This window comes from Columba livia, chromosome 2 (assembly GCF_036013475.1).
Source record: "Columba livia isolate bColLiv1 breed racing homer chromosome 2, bColLiv1.pat.W.v2, whole genome shotgun sequence".
In the NCBI taxonomy this organism is placed as follows: Eukaryota; Metazoa; Chordata; class Aves; order Columbiformes; family Columbidae; genus Columba; species Columba livia.
The window spans coordinates 30,497,568-30,515,654 of NC_088603.1; the positions used below are offsets into that span (position 1 = coordinate 30,497,568).

Below are 18,087 nucleotides of genomic sequence, written 5' to 3' on the forward strand. Positions count from 1 at the left end.
CAGTTTCGGACTATTCTGCTGAAGTCAGCAGTGGTGCATCATGAACACTGGATAAAGATGCTTAAACTAAGGCATATTGTTAGATTAAGTAGATCTATTTGGTTTATATAAGTCTTAAAAATGTATTAATTTGTCTACCCCAAATTTTTGCTTCTGGTTTTTAGTTAACTCCAAATATGTATGGCCAAGAACTGCTTAGAATATCACTGTGGTCATTTGCGGACTTGAGGGATCATGCTACTGCTGAGCCACATGTGTGCAGCATGACTTGAATGAGCCTTTCAAATGATGCATCAGTGTGGTTTTACATGAGTGTCAGTCAGATCCCTGATGCACTGGGTCACATCAGGTCTGAGCTTAATCAGGTTTGAGCTTAATGTGACCTAGTGAAGACCAGTTAAAGGAGTTCCACGTGTAGTGCCATGAGTCAATAGCTCTTACTAAAATAGTAGCTTTGTTGTTCCAGAAAACAAACAACCCCCAAAAAATCAGGCAGAGATACAGAGTTTTTGGCAGCATTCAATTCATAAGGACTACTCTCAAGAAATAAATTCACAAAAAGTACACACCTCATTAGATTCCATACAGATTGCAAAGCTAGCTATAATGTAAAAACAGGCAGACAGTCTGTCTCAATATTATTACAGGAAGGCTTGGTTAAATTAATAGCTTCTCATTGATTAAAAAATCTTGCATTTTACATGTTCTTAAGTTGGTTCCCACCATTACCTTTCAATAATAGAATACGAGTCTTTAGAGAAATGTGGTTATATTGAACTACTGTATTGAAATACAAAGGTAGGCAAAATAAGTTGTTTACATTAGCCTATCATTATTTCCTGACATAAAGTTCAGTCCACATGAAAGAAAAGACAATCCCATCAATGTGTCCTAAGTGTTTGCCATTTTTTATTTTTTATAATATTCCTAGACTTTTAAAAATATAGTTAGTTTGGAATGGTCAGTGAGCATGACTCCACCGAATCATTTTAGTCACAACTGAAAGTGAGAAATCTTTATATTCATGTGGCATTTGCCATTGGGTGCAACTCTTAACTTTTACCCATTCTTAATTGTTGTACTAAATACAGCTAGAACTAATAACAAAGGTTTTGATCCACTAAAGCGCTTTCCAAATCATCCTAAGGACCCAAGTTAATGAGTTTAATCACACAGAGTTCTTTACTAGAGTGAGTTGTTTGGTGCCAGTCAGATTATGAACACTACATCAAAAACTGTTCTGAGAGCTTTTGCATAAAACTATTCAGATATATGTCATTGGCATGCAAGTTGGAAGACTTTTCTCAGTGCCACAAGATCATTTAAACCTAATTGAAGTAGTACAAGCTCACAGCATTTTTCTTTTTTATGTAAGGCAGTGTGATTGATTGCCTTTGTTCTTTTGGACTTGGGTAAATTTAGTCTGCACCACAACCATTCATGTGGGTCAGGTGTTCTTCTGCCAGTTAAACAGTGAAGGAGGAATCAGATCTCAAACTATGCCAATATGCTAAGACCTACATTTCAAGACTGTTGTTGCTACTTATTGTAGTGTAATACATATGTCACCTTCTCCTTTCTCAGAAGAATCAAGCAGTATGTTGTTGGATGGACAGCAAACAAATGGAAGCTGCTTGCACTCCTGTGATGTGACTGGTGTGTTGAGGTATGGAAGAGACAAGGAGGTTGACTTTAGTGGGGGCAGGACAGCTGGATGATTTGCCTGTATCTCAGACTTTGGGATGTCACTTAAAATAGTGCTTTCAAACAAACACTCATTTTGTACACTTTGATTATTAGGCCATTTTAGGGATTATTATAGCAATTGAACTGACTGGCTGCAGGTTTGGTGTTGCCTTTGAGGAGAAACAGTAAGGTAGTAAACAAACACAGAACCACTTCTAACTACTCCTTATCTGGACAGTTCATGTAGTCTTTGAAAATACAAACCTCAGCATCATCTAGGGATGGTCTGTGTTTTTGCCAGTGGAGTCTTCATTATAATGATGTCTAGTAGGTGAATTTCTCATTGGAAAAAAAAAAGAGCCCATATGTTAACTGAGTCCATTTTGTTACCTTGTAAGCATTCACCTTTTCATATATCATGTCATTTTGTAAAATTCTTTAGGGAAACACTGTCTCCTTATCTTGGGTCACTATCCTATTTTAATCTGTTCATCACAGTAGTGTGTACACCGTGTGGAAGAGAGGCTTTTCATTCCTGTGAGGCTGAGCATCCTCTAAGTTACTGAGGTCAAGCTGCATGTCCACTTTCAACTATTCACCTCATTGGCCATGTGTTTGCTGCCTCCTCTCCTTTCCTTCCTCTGTTTTTAATTCATCAGAGTCCTGCAGCCCGATGAAAAGACTTTGCTTGGTTCTCAATGAATTATGTGGAAGTACCAAAGGGAAAGAGTAAGCATCTATATTTGGAATAAACACAAACTATTATTAGACAGAGTTTTTGGAAGTAGTTGTAATTTATCTGCTATCAGGAGCAATAGAAAACCATATGGATGATAAAAAACATAACCAGGGCAAGGTCCTTCCTGTGTCTGTTGACAACTAATATGCACCAGGAGGGCAGTGCCATATGTTTGCATGTGCGTTACCGCAGGGGGCAGTGACATATGTTCACACGTATGTCACCCCTCTGGCCTGCTGTCATAAGGCTGTTTCCCAAGGGGCATGCTCCCTTGAAAAACAGAAACAAAACCCACAAATGTGAGTCTCCTACATTTTCTTTGTCAGCAGATTCTCAAAGACCAGTGCTGCACTGGCAAGCAATCAGAACAGCTGTCTCAAAGCAACAAAGGCTTCTGTAGCCCCCTCCAATATCCCTTCAAGGTAGTGAACAGCAAAGAAGGAAAATAGAGCCACCCCACTGGGACAGTCACACCTGCTAGAACAGTCATAACCTGCTGAAATACTAGACCTGTCAAAAACCCTGAGTATGGTAAACGCTTGCTCCTCCCAAAATATTTCATGGACTGTCCTTCACTTCCTTACAGGGTGGACCCAACTTCACATCACATCATAAGCAGCTCCTGGCCAGATAAAAAAAACAAAACAAAACATTTCAGTATAGACAAGTGTCAAAGTGAGAGAAAATCAAAAAGTGTTGTTCATTATACTTTCTCCGGTACTTTTTGTGGGTTAGAGATGAAAAGTACTATTAGATTATCTTGACCATTCCCCTGTCAGTGCAGAATTATTTCTTGCAATGTAATTTCTAGTGTTTTGTTCATTCCATTTAGTAATAATACAAGCAGATAGCCTTTCTGTTTTATCTCTTGGGAGACCATTTATCCCTCAATCCACTTACTTCGCTATTAGGTAGATTTTCTGAAATTTGCAGTGTATTTTTCTTTGCTTAATTTCCTTCCTCTCTTTAATTATCCCTTTTGGTGCAAATGTGGCTCATCTTTATATATTTGCATTCTCTCAGAGGTCATTGAGTCTGGTGCACAAAGAAGGAATGCAAACTGCAATGTGAAAGTTGTGTCTGGAAAAGGGTAACCTGCAGGACATTTTGTGTGGTCTCAGATGACTTGTGACTACAAAACATATTGGACAGTTTGTGGATATGAATCTGTTAACTAAGTCTTCTTTGGTTTTGGCCTGTTACATTATTTAGACTTGAATGCTAGTAACCATTCCATGGGCTCTCTCAGTAAGTTTTAACAGGAGCATAAAAAGCCGCTTCCCTGTTTTATGAGGGAAATCGCTAAGTGGAGAAAAATGGTGAGAATCTCTCTTACTACAGAGGCAGCTCTAAGTTAGCCGAACAAAAATTACATTCTCTTTCTCTGAACGGTGCACTGTTTAAAGCCAAGTCTAACACTTCAGCATTTGATGGACTTTATTTTCCTCTCTGTGATTTATGGAGGAATTCAGTTAATGAAACTGTGCTTGCCTTGCACTTTTGTAAAGATTTGTGTGTTCACTATGTGTCTTATATGAACAGCCTATGATTTTGGCTTCTCTTTTTCCTTGTCTAGCCATTTTTCTACCTTGTCTCTATCTTAGTGTTCTGAAAGCAGAACTACCATCTTCTCGTACAGCAATTTCACTTCCTCCAGTGTCTGGAAGCTTTAGGTGCTTTAGGCAGCTGTGTTTATAGCTCCAGCACCTCTCAGACAGACTCAGCTGGAAGTTCTGAACAAGGCAGAGAGCTGAGGCAGATGCAGGGCATCATCAGAGCCTGATTGCAGAAAAGAAAAACAAACTGAATAGGAGTAAGTCATGGGGAGGAAAGAGAAATCATGGTGGGTTAGGCGGAGAGATTCTTCCTTTCTCCAGGAGTAACTGGGTCTGCTCATGGTGGAAATTTCTGGATTAGAGGCTGTGGCAGGCAGGAGAGAGTCACAGTACAACGGCAGGGTTTGTGTCTTGAGAAGGGAGTTGGGGACCGCTGAGAGAAGCAATGATGAAACAGCTCCGGTTTCAGAGATGGCAGAAACAACATGTTCCCAGGGATCAGAGGCTGCAGTTCACTGTCAATCAAAAAGCCACCAAGTTGACTGAAACCAAGCTGCAAAGGACTTTCCCTGAAGGGACAAAGTAATCAAGGAGGTATATTGGCAGAGATTTCTTTACAAAGTTTTTGCTATTTGTGCTTTTCCTAGTCAACCTGAGTTTTACAATACTTAAAACAATAAAAATAAAAAATAACAATGAAAAAAGTGTTCTCATTTATATTAACAGAAAATATAGATATTTGAATTTAAATGTGGTTTTGAACTGCTCTGGGGATCTCTACCATAAGAGAAAAGTCCTGAGCTCCAGCTCAAAGAGTTCTAATTCAAGCACCAATAAAATGGCCTACCTCATGAAGGAATAAAATTTAAAACCAGCAATTATTTACAATTAATTTTTAAATTTGTCTTTTTTTTTCTTTCTTTTTTTTCTTTTTGTTTTGTTTTGTTCAGTGTTATAGAATTAAAATTAGTACTGAGGTTTCTTGACTCACCATGTGGTTATGGTCGCATCATCTACTCTAACAAAGTAATATATATATATATATTTCATGAAGAATAATTATTTCTGCAAAGGACAGACAACGTAAATCTGGTCCCCAAAATTGTGGTCTTGTTATTACCTTAAATGATCCTTGTGGAAATCCAGAGGTGACCTCTCACTGATGTAAAAGTAACCTTTTATTTCTCCGGTTTGTGTCATCTCTTTCCTATTTTGAAAGCTCACTGGAGACTAGGATGTTTTCCCTCCTGTATATGCCTACATAGAAAGTAAATACTCATTTTTATCACCACGTCCAAAAGGTTTTGGGATCATTTGGGCGTTGGCAAGTACTCTGCAAACATAGTGTTATTTGGAAACAGGTTCTAGAGATGGCACAGAGCACCTCGGCTGGCTCAGATTTCCACAACATATTACTACCTGTGCTCTATTTACATGTTTTATTCTTGCTTCTAGTGTCACAACAGCAGTAATCCTGTATGAGCAGTATCCTTGTTCTTAACAAAAGAACTGTCCCTTATTCACTTGAGTAAAGAAACAAAGAGTGTTTTGTTGTGCTTTGTTTCATGCACATAGGTGTCTCATACAATTCTACTTCTATGGAGATTGTAGTTCTAGATAGCATCTGATAATTTTTAATCTTGTTCCTGTGGTTTTCTTGAACAAGGGGTCTCCAGAATCCTGTGTGTATTCCTAGCATCCCTCATCTGATCTCAGCCTCCTTGCAACAAAGCTGGTGTACTGAGTAAATGTTCTCTAAATGGTAAATTGTGATCACCTTGATAATACTCCCAACACTTTAATCATCCTTTGAATAAGCAGACAGGTTCACAGCCCCAGGATATACCAGTGCTCTCTGCTGTTGTTTGTATTTTTGTATTTATTTACCTTTTGATCAAGTTAATGTGGTAGAAGTGGTAGCTATTTGTCTGAGGTAGCATAAAATTCCTTTGTCTTACTACTCCTTGCTTAAGTTGCATCACAGAAGCATGGATCAGTTTTAATGATGGAAGTAGCAATTAGTGCTGGTGAGATGTGCTTTCATGTTTTTGACAGAGCTGCTGACCTCAGTAAATCATGGACACAGTGAAATGGGGGCAGTAGAGGGGGAAGGAAGGCCACAGAATCTGCCTGAGCAGCACATGAACTGGTAGTGTAGTGCATTGCATCCTTATTCAATAAATGTCCATTTCAGTCTGGTTTTGCGGTCAAGTGTGAAGAAGAAACATCGTCTGTAATTAATAACAGTTAAAAAAAATCCATATGAATACATGCCAGACAAGGAATGAAACAGGGGAAAAAAAGGCTTGGGTAAGAGAATAAAATCTTCTTCAGAATAATAGTGAAGACTCGGGCGACCAGCCTGTGAGGTGGGCAGAAGCCTCCATCACAAAGCTTTGGGAAACACATCTGAGCTAAAGGCCTTTTTAGGACCATACTGGATTTCATAGAGATAAAAATAAATCAGTACACACGCAATTCCAGCATATGAGGTAAGGTGCAAGTTGTCTCCTCTGTGCAGCTGTGCATTTCCACATCCAGAATTGGGAATACTTGAGCATCTATGGTTGAAAAAAATCCAGAAACTAGTCCTTCTCTGTATTCACAGGGGCATGTCTTATTTGCAGTTATTTATTTTCCAGCTGTATACAAAGTATGGCAGGCATTGTGAAAGTGAACAGGAAGGAGAGACTTTGGGCCACAAAGACTATGGTGTCCCTGAGCAAAAACCAAAAGTGGGAAAAACACCTACAACCAAAGCAGCTGAAATACTGACCAACCACTTGCCATTGATTGTATTTCTGCTCATTTTAGAGATGTAAATTATTCCCAGTGCTTTCTTAATTTTATTTGGACATGTTGATATATGTTTTGCCTAAACCTCAGCATATAGCTTTGCATGAACATTTGGCCTTCTGCTGTTGTGTTCAACACAGTAAACATTATTTAAATTAATTAATACTAAATACTACTTTCTTAATAATAAAGTTAGTTAAATTTGAGAGGGCACCTATTTAGACATGGATTTCCAGAAGAGGGTCAGTAAAATGTGGCCTTATAAGACAGCTCACCAGAAACTTGAGGAAAGTTGTGAGTCAAGAGGCTCTATGTAAGGCTACCTAAGACTTTAAGGATCTACGCTTGTCCTTTTCTCTGTTTTGTGCCTGCTTCTCTTTTCTGAGTTTACTAACAAATTACACAAGGCCAGGTACAAGCTCAACTCGGGCACTTTTTAAACTATATTGTTTAATGTCATGGTTTAAACCCAACTGGCAACTAAGCCCCACACAGCCACTCACTCAATCTCTGGCAGTGGGATGAGGAAGAGAATCAAGAAGAGTAAAAATGAGAAATCCACTATAGCCCACAATCATTATACAGAAATATTATATGGAAAACCGAGATATGAATTATTTCTCTTCTGCAGACCAGAAATTCAGTCACTGATCTCCCATTTACCAAGTGGACCTCTGATATGCCATGAGGATGGTGGATTGGGGGATGTAAATCTGCTGATCAGTCCCCATTATCCAAGCTTTTATCTAAACATCACAATTTATATTAAAAGTTCCAGTTTTGAAAAAATTGGCAGTTCCTGATTGAAAAAAATTTAAAGATCTTGGTCAGTTTTTTGCATTACAGCAAAATTGATTTAAGTTTTATGATTTTATTGAATTCAATGATATGCTACATCAGCTCACCCTTTATCAAAACTTGAGTGAGTCAGAAAGGAGAAGTACTTGATCTGGTTTGAAAAGTGTGTCTTTTTCAAACTCCAGGTGTTTAAGAAAAGTGAGCTGCTTGGAGTGTTCATCTAAAATGCATCTCAAGAAGTTGCAGTCATATTGCTTCTATTTACTTGTTCAGTATTTTAAGATACACACATATTAGACTGCCACAGTGTAGTACAAATATTGCTCCCTTCACAAAGATGACATGTTCTCAGTGTATTGACTCTAGGGATTTTTTGCATGACTTTACTAGTCACACATTATTTCAGGTCACATTATAGCAGCTAGCTCAACAAGAATGCCAGTGTCTTTCACCTTGTTACAGCTCCCTGTAAACATAATAATTACCAAAATTATATTGTCTTTTATTTACTTAACAAGCAGTACTTTTTAAAAGAAATTGTCTGTTGTGAGAAAACATAAGTGCTAGAAGTAGTTGTAAGTCTTCCATGCTTTCAAATGTAGCTTCTGGCATTTTAAAACAGAGTGAGAAAAAATGGAATGAGGATGAGATGTCTCAGTGTATGTTTTCTTGCTTGCATTTTCCCTATAAATGTCCCATTGTCATTTCTCTGGACATAGTTCTACCCATGGGTGGTAGCAATATGTACTTGCAAAGCGCTAATACTGTTATCCATCTGTCTAACTTTGTCAAAGCTTATTAGACAGTTTAGTTGCCAGTGGCCCATTTAGGTTACCATTACTCTCATCCTCTTTTTACCAGGGACCAATTGTTCCAGTGAAAACAGAAGTTTCCACTATTAGGGGGAAAGTACCTACGGAGCCAGTATATGGATTTACTGTCAACTGAATATTTGAATTTTTAACATCCTTTCTATGAAAACTTATGTAATCAGCTTCCTTTTTTATTCTGCTTAGGTCTTGGTGTTGCACACACATTAGCACTTCATGTTGTCCAACATCTGACTAAACGCTTCCAGCACACACCTACTATACAAGTTAAGTTAGTGAACATTTTCCAGCTGTTTTCAAAATATGTATGCTTGTATCTCACCTAATATATGCTTTAGGATAGGGTTTTTAAAGCCACTTTGCAGAAGCTTTTCAGACAGGTATGAGACACTGTAGTTCTCTAATTCTAAAGCAATCAATTTTTTTTTCTTTATTAGGAAATATTTCATCTTGCTTTAATAAAAGATTAAATATAGTTATTATTTTTTAAGTACTGTTCTAATTTTAGGAGGTGGTAATTTAGGAAGTTAGATTTGCAATCTGGGGAACAGAGTCCTCCCTGACAGAGTTCCAAACATTTATACTTTCAAACCCCTAAAAGTTACCATATGCAGGTTTGTCCTTTCCTTCTATCCCATTGAACATATGTTAGCAAATCCTAACATAATCTATTGAAGTTATTCAGCCAGTTCACAGAGTATAGTTTGTAAAATGAAAAATGCTATGATCTTTTAATGTCTTTGCTGTTATAATATGTACTAAATTAGCAAAACCTTGATGCTCTGATCATTTACACCACAATGTGCTATTTAAAACTGGAAGCTCAGCAGGAGATTTTATTTTTATTAATTTAGTATAATTTTAAACATTACAAAAATAGCTGTCTTACAGCTTCCCTGCTGAGCCCTAGATTGTTGCCACAGCCTCTGTAATACTTTATCAGGAGGGTAACATTACTATAAATACTACATAGTTGATTCTAGTTTCAACACAGAATACAAAAGGATGTGGAAGGCTGAAGAAGAGAGAAAAAGGAAACGAGTGGTTCTGTTTTGCATTTTGTTTGTCTTTTTGTTTTCTTTATTTAAATCTTTTTTTTTCTCACAGTTCTTTTCTATAATAGGAGTTGTGAATTTGTAGTCAAAACCTAAAGGTTGAGGTTCCACATCATAGTTAACTTCAGACTTGCAGGAAAATTAATTTCAGTCTAGCTCCGTTGTCTATCACTCTGCCATTCTCCTGTGAGCTAAACACTGCTGTAATGTTACTGCTGAAGTCTGATGTGCAGTGTAAGAGCAACCTCACACGAACTGCAGCTTTGCATGTTTAAGTATAGAACTGGTTCAAAACTGCTCACTTTTCTGTGTATTTCATGACCTTACATCTGCCTCGAGAAAAAAGCAGAACAGACAGTTATCATGTCCATGTCTTTGTCTGTACTAGGGATGGACACAGAGTCAAATAGACAAAATAAGTTTTGGTCATTGGAACTTGCTTTTCCTTTTTTGGAATGAGCTGAGTTGAGCAGAAACTCTTGCCAGAAGTGTCACTTCCCAAAGTAACTTGTGACCCTTCCACGATTTTGGCGATGAAGTAATATTTGCCATGAAAAGATGTGATTCCATGTACTACAGTCCACCATTTGTAATGAAAAGATGGGATGGACTATTGTGGGGAAGAACAGACTATGGCTGCATGTTAAAGTAAAAAGATGTGAGTTACTAAATTTAAGCTCACTGTGGAACTCTTCAGTGCCTGTTTTACTCATTGACTGATTGATATTACACTTGTTAAAGTTACAAAGTGATTTAATTTATTGGGTTTTTTTGCTGGCTACCTGTATTATGAAGAATGGCTTTCCAGGTACAATTATTTAAGTAAAATCTGAAAAATGAACAAAATTCAGTTCCAAACTGTTAGGATTTACTGTGTGACTATACAAGGAGAAGCATATTTCACTGGTTGGCAACTGATTCACTTGTAAAACCCCTGTAGCTTTCATTAAAAGTTACTGATTTGGCAGATCCATGGTGCAAACGGGATTGGCATATATGCCCCCTTTTTGCATTTGAGAGAGGAGACATTACATTCAAAATGTCTTGACACTTGGATGTTGAATGTCATATAGACATTGACTGAGTGACACACTGGCAATTCAGCAGCATCTCAGACAGGGGCTGCACATTGGCCTGTCTGGGCTGTAGAAGGCAGGCAGCCTTCCTCCTTGGTGACCCATCAATTAACCCTAATTAAATCAATAGTATTTTTCTTTGAAGCACATCAATAGTGACTAAAACTCTGCCACCAGCCTTCAGTCCCTACAAGTGGGGTAGCCAAATGCCTGCTAATTAGCTAAGACAACCATGTTAATCACCAAAAAGTTTGTCACTAGAAAGCATTGCTGTATCCCTGGTGTTGTGATGTTTATACCTATATACCCATGTAGAGGAAATATCAATTAATTTGCAACTCTTCTCTTTTTCCACAGCTGCCAGGAGCATGAGGGTAAGTCATTCCAAGGATATTGGAAGAAATGAGGCATGAAATAAAAGCTTTCCTTCACTCTCTGCTGATCCTCAGGAATGTAAGGCGGCTCACTGTGTTAAAGAGAAGCATCCAGGCATTAAGTAAGGCACTAGAACAGAAAGGAGGAAACTGTGCCAGGGGAGATTTAGGCTGGATATTAGGAAAAGGTTCATCACCCAGAGGGTGGTGGAGCACTGGAACAGGTTCCGCAGGGAGGCAGTCAGGGCCCCAAACCTGACAGTATTCAAGAAGCAAGTGGACAAGGCCCTCAGGCACATGGTGTAAAATTTGGGGTTGCCCTGTGCAGGGACAGGAGTTGGACTTGCTGATCCTTGTGGGTCGCTTCCAACTCAGGACATTCTATGATTCTCTGTGTGACACACCTCCCTGAGCTATCATTCTGAGTTCATGATGATGAGATCTACAAGAAGTCTCACATGCTATTTCTCTTCTTGTCATTGCCAGAGGTATTAAAAATCGAGATTTTTACAAGATTTAAGAAAGCTTTTTCTTTTTGCCCTTTTTTAAAAAAAAAAAAAAATATTTCATGAACTGGGTGTATGCACTGACAGTGTTACAAATAATTAAGTATTGGTCAATTCTCTGTTCTTAATATCATGAGTCATACTAATTAAATTAATCAAGTAGATCAATCTGAGCAGTGCTCCAGCTTTTCATGAACAAAAGCTGAAGGACTCTAAATAGCTTGTACTGAACAGCTTCCTGTAGAAACAAAGTGGGATTTTTCCATTTAACACTGGAATTTTCTTTTCATCTGAAGGCAAAAAACTTTCTGTATTTTTCACTCTTGTCAAAAATAGTTGTGCTGTTGGCTCAGTAGGCTCACATGACAAAGTGACTTAGAAAAATGTTGCCATAGATTGATAGCGGAAGAGACTTTGGATCTGGAGGATTCAGAGATGTAGCTCTGAAGACATTAAGACTACACTAAAGGATAGTAACTGTCCTGAAAGGAAGATTGGCATATTGGTGTCATCGTTGTCTCTTCCATTAAACTGCAACAGGAAAGGCAATACTGCAGTATTGATTTGACCAGCATGATTAAATCCAGCTTTAACATTATCTACCCATCAAACCAGAAATCCTCATCTTAGTTATCCAAATGGTAGAAGTCCTTTACATTTCAGCAATATGATCTAACATTGTAGAGTTATTACAAGATACATAGCAAATGTGTATTTTTCTAGTTCTTTTCTTTTCATACCTACTTTGTAATACTACTACAGAAGCAAAAATAAGAGAAGGTGTTTGAGTTGTCTTTCCAAAGACCAGCTGTTGAAAAATTAACATTCTTGGTGTGGAGAGTAACATACCTCAAAAAAAGAAAGAAAAAAAATCTATAGATAGACAGATAGATAGATAAATATAGATATGTAATATGTTGCCCATTTCTGGAAATGTGGATTTCAACATCAGAACAGATCTGGACAACAGGCTATGACTTGTACTAAGAATACTACACACATCTATATAGTTTCAGAGTACTACAGTTTTTTAAAAGTTTAAATTAAATGTGTTGTCTGTGACAAACACTAGTTTGTAACTCTCAAAGACTAACTTAACAGTTTACTGTATTATCGTAAACAGTGTTCAAATAAGATAGCTTTAAAGAATCATGCTGTTGTTTGTCATAAAGTGTATTTTCAGTAATCAATACATAAATTATGTATTAAAGGTACATAGATTTTGATCAATTCACATTGGTCTGAATTGCAGTTTTCTTAAGACCACAGACATTGTAAAAATATTCTAGATATACTAAAAACTGCTTGAACCTTTTTCATTGTTTCTTAGTAAGGCACATACAGCTTTTTATTAAATTATTTTCCAAATGTTATTTTGTAAAGAAATTTAATAAAATTTACTACTCTGCAATCCATTGAGCACTTCCTAATTTAATTTTCATATTCTGCATTTCCTGGGATTTACAATTAAAATTGTGATGAGCCAGACATTCAAAGTCTTACATGTGTGAGATTTTATTTTCCTTTTTTTTCAGCAGAACGATACCAAAAGAATTTTGGTATTATAAAATATTTTCAAAACAGAAAAAGTACAAGCAAATGGCGTCTTTCTACGTAGGTTGTGAAGTGTTTACTAAGTTTGACAAATATTTTCTTCTCTTCTTACTTCTTTACCCACTCAACTGTTGGCAAAGTTGACTGTTTATGTCAATGCCAGATACAGTTAATAAAAAATAATAGATCTGACATCTTATACTCTCCAACATTGATCAGATAAAATTAAAAAAAAAAATAATCCCATTCTCCAGAACAGACATAGCCATTAAAATTCTTGCATATTTATTTACATAAAACTCAGCATGTGTGTAACCAAGAATGATCCATTGTGTTTTCAAGTTAGTTCATTTTACTACTATTTTATTATGCAGAGTTCTTGGATATCACTAGAGATAAATATAGTTATTTCTTTTATAGTAATATTTTTTTCTTTTAAGAGGCTTCAAGCTTTACAGCCAAGTTTGCATTCATTCTTTAGCCCAGTTTCTAAAATAATGGGTTATTGTTGTGCAGAAAAAGCAACACTCCAAACCTTCAAGGTAGTGGGTCACCTGTACGTTCTTATGGTCATGCTAGATACAATCATTTCTCCTATCTTGAGCTTGGTAAGGATATTGAACTAGTCCCTGAGCAGAGTCCTTCTGCTCTAAAAGCAGCAAATGCAAAAATACTTTGGTTTACTCAGGGATTCAGTCAAAATTAGTTGTAGAGGACCTGCAGCAGCACCTTTCAGTTTATGTTCTAAGCCTCCATCATCTTCATGTATAGAGGCCTCTCCTCAAATTTTTGCAGTACTTTAAATTGAGATTACATTGTGTGGTTATAAAGTGGCTTCTCTTTAGGCATTTACTGGAGAAAATAACATGCCTAATGTATAGGAGGATGCATCTGAGAATTGAGAGCCTTCTAGAACGCACACCATGAGGCAAAAATACAGGTTTTGTCACTGTCACTAGGAAGACATCACAAATTGTCTCCAAAAACTGTAAAATCACACAGGATAGTGCAGCACCAGAGAAGATGTAAGCTTAGAGGGCTTTGTAGTTTAGCTGCTGTTATGAAATAACATTTGTTATAAAAAAACAAGTGTATTTTAAGAGCTGTAGGTCTACCTGCTCTCCTCAGCACCAAAGGTCAATACCCTTACCAATGGCTTTCTGTCAGCAGTGTGTTGTTTCCCCATGTATTTAATAGAGGAGGAGTGGAAGAAGAGTCCCAGCCATCTGACGAGGGATGTCTTGGCACAACGGGGTACAGCTGGTCCTCTCTGATGCAGGACCTCGCCCATGGCTGGCTAAATTTGGCTGTATAATGGGAAATGGTGCCAGAATTAATAATGTACATGAGTACATAATGTAGTCTCCACTGTCCCGTGTCTAGGCTTTCCAGTCCACTTTCAAGATCTGTTATAATAGGCAAGCTTGCTGAATAAACAGAGGAAAAAAGAAACAAAACCAAACCACAAAACAAAATAAACAACAACCACTACAAAAAAGACATCTCAGGCAATACAGGTTATACTAATTAGGGCCTAATAAAACAAGTTACAATTTCAGCTACAATTCTTAAATTCTTAGTAATATTGACAGCAGACTGTGGCTGCTTTTAACTAATTTTCCGGTTAAGAATAATCTTTGAATGGATCCTAAACTTTGTCTAGAATTTACAGAGTTGATGTCAATATAAAGGGTTTGCAAGCAGTTTGCAAGGAAGACAAGAAACTGCATCATACTTGTGCTAGATTTCATTACTGAGTAGCCTTTGGTCTGCAAGGAAGTTTTCACCCCCAGGATTTTCCAAGAGATATGACATCTACCAAGGAGATGACATATGATAGAGAAATAGGAAAGCTGGGGGAGCAAAATCTTCACTAGCAAGTGACCATTCGTATTACATATTAAAAGGAGAAGAAACTTTTTGTCCATCTGTAATCACCGACAGAGGACAGCTGCTCCTAATACTCTCTGAGTGGGACCTTTCATATGACCTTTCATATCTAAATAACAACAGCACTGTCTGTTAGAGGAAATCATGGTCTTCAATATTTCTCTTTCAGCTTTCCATAAGCCTGCTAATATAAATTCTCAAGGAGTTATACTGGCAAGCAATTAAAATGAAATACTAATTGGTACTAAAAAAAAAAAAAAAAAAGACTGTGCATGCAGAATATAACTCACTTCTAGCATATTTCACAATACATTTATTCAATGAAGAAAAGCATTCCTCTAGCCAGCAAAGTAAATTTTCTGATCTCCAAATGGACATTTCATCCTCTTCTAGCCTGATCTTCTGGTGGCATCATGAATTTCGTGGACAGCTTGGTTAATCAGCAAAGTGCTCCAGAAGAGAGAGCTTTCTTGGCTAAAAAGTGAAGTTACTATTTCTAAGTATCCATGTCTAAAACTCCCCAAACATCTCTCTTGATCTAACATTCCTACACCATCATTATATTTACAGTGTGCAAGAAACTAAGGTAGGGTAAGTAGTTCAGATAATATCAGTTAGTTCAGACTACAGTTTACAAGGACTATATCAGGGTTGGGTGTTTTTAAAAGTTACGTATATTACCTTTTTATCCATCTCAATGTTCCTGTGGCTTTGCTTTCATGTTTCTCAAGTTTTTGCTGAAATTTCTGACAGTGTTACAGCAGATGAATAGAAACTTAAATTGTATTCCACATGCCAATGATCTGCAAAATAAAAAATGTTTCGAGATATGTGTTTCCATTGAATTACTGACTTTAACCTTTTTTTTTCTTCTTTTTTTGTGGCTGTGATTTACTGGTGAATGCTGGCATTCTGATCTTCTGCTGTTAACTTAATATGAGCGTTGACACTAAGCAGTTCTAAGAGGAACTTTTCAACTTGGAACTAGGAAAAATGTTTGTATCTGAGAACATCAAAATAAAGTGGTTACATATGCTTATATAAAATGAAGGTTTATGTTTTTCTATCACTGAAAAGTTCAGTACTACTGTAATTGTCACAGGGGGCAAGAAAGAAATCTTGTCAATTGTCTATAGATCAAAAATAACCTCAAATATTTTGGAAACCTTCAGTGACGTGTGTCACACAACACAATAATGTTGTGTGACATGGCTTAAGGTATACAGATAGGTTTGTCTTCAAAAGCAGGAAAAAATAAGCAAATAGAAGTTTGGCATGAGTTTTTAGTTGAACTAGAGACCTGTTCTTAGTTAAAATCTAGACATCCATGGATGAAATCATGCCAGCACTTGAAAGGCTTATGTTTCATCTCTCATTACTTTTTATTTTTATTTTTTTCTGGATTTTGGATGGAAACTAAGGACATATCCAAGTTTTACTCTGAGAAAAATTATAATAATTTTCAAAACTTCATATCTAGCTTTATCTGATTACATATTAAACAATATTCCTGTTCTCTTGTCAACATTATTGGGTTTATTTCTACCAATATATCACAACTATGTACTAAAAAGCATAAGCTGTACAATTAAGTCTATGCATTATGGAGACATAAGCAATATTTATTTTACAGGGTTATTTTTTGTTGTTTTTCTTTTCTGTGAGACTGGGATAAAAAATGAACAATTTAGTTTACAATCTAATTTTGAGGGAAATGGGAAGTGATGAAATGTCATGAAAAGAAAAAAATCCTGAAATAAAGCAGAAGTATTTCACAACACACATAAAATAGCTCCTTCTCTGTAGCTTGTAAACAACACAAATGTCTGTTGTCTATTATTCAGTTATTTGCAAATGACTGACATTATGCCTGTGCTTAAAGTCAAGCATGTCACTTTGCAGCAGCGTGGGCACCTGTTGCTCCTTTGCCTGTAATTCATATGCTACACAGCCTTGTAAAAAGGATGCTGATTCTTTTGTCTCCTTCACATCAACAAAACACTGCCACAAATTAGGAGAGGATTTTGCGGGGCAGAAACATCAAGGGCCACCCAATTCACATGGAAAAGTAAGGCTGCAACTGTGAAAAGAGCTGGCTGGTGTCCCCTGCACTGTGATCTTTCCCTGCAGCACAGCTGGTGCCTTTCCAGGAGTGGGGTAGAAAGGGCAGCTGGGGTTCAAGTGTGCTCAAAGGAGAATGTAAATATTGCCAGTGCGGGAAAAACTTTGCTGAAGCCGACACTTCTCCAGGCAGATTACTCAGCCCTGTCGAGAGTCAGCTGAAGAATATGGAACAAAACTGTATAACGAGATCTCTCTGCACTGCATCAAGTGTGACAAAAGGCTGTAATACTCTTAAACACAGTCACACCATTAGCAAAAAATGGCATTAGGCAGCAATATGCAAGTCTTCATGAACACATTTTCAATGTCTATATCACACCATTGCAATTGCAAACAACCTATGGAACAAAAAGGGAAAAGATGGCTTTTTAAACATGAGGTCGTAGGTACATACTGAGTAATTTTGTTCTGTTACCGGGATTTCCAAGGTGTGAAAGCTAGCCTGGGAAATCATAATCCTCAGTAACGTGGAAGGGAAGGAAACACTTTCTGTGCTTTTGAAGCAGGTCTTGCCAGAAAGCTCTTTGCTTTTGAAAGTCCTCTAAATATATTTGTATTATCTGTCTTCATTTTTGTCTTCTCTAAAAATGTGGTTTACTCCACAGACAATTATTCCAAAGTTCTGTTATTTTCAAATGAGTAGTAATACTTGTATTTACTTCATTAAAGTAATGATTTTACCCTCAAAAAGGTAATAATTCTACATTTCCCCAACTCAATTTGTGGAAAGAATTTCTAAGGTTGTTTCATTTTCCCCAGTAATTATTTTAGCAATGGTTTCATAATAAGCATACGTTCATAACTGCAAGACAATATATAACTGCATTAGTCTTTTAATACAGGACTCATTTTCTGTCCACTGGAAATTGTGGGACTGCCATACAAGATAATGAAATCTTGTAGTCTCTGTGCTTTGGGTTGAGATATCTTTGCATAAGACTGTTATTTTTGTTAAAAGATAAAAAAAATAGTGAGCTAGGTATCAGATGAGTTATAAATACTTGTGTCTTTTGGGAGTTTTTATTTTTTGTTTATTGAGTAAGCTCATAAAAATTCGGTTAAAAAATGCTACTAGTGGAAACCCAAAAATTTGGCCATTTTCT

The 18,087-nt window shown here is 36.9% G+C and overlaps 1 long non-coding RNA gene across 1 annotated transcript in view; it reads left to right on the forward strand.

The window, feature by feature from the left end:
- LOC110366050 (uncharacterized) overlaps window positions 1-15,906 on the forward strand; it is a 173,173-nt gene extending 157,267 nt beyond the window's left edge. Inside the window, exon 14 of the long non-coding RNA XR_002426063.2 lies at window positions 10,894-15,906. This is a non-coding gene — a long non-coding RNA (uncharacterized LOC110366050). The remainder of the gene's footprint in view (window positions 1-10,893) is intronic.
- The last annotated feature ends 2,181 nt before the right edge of the window (window positions 15,907-18,087 follow it).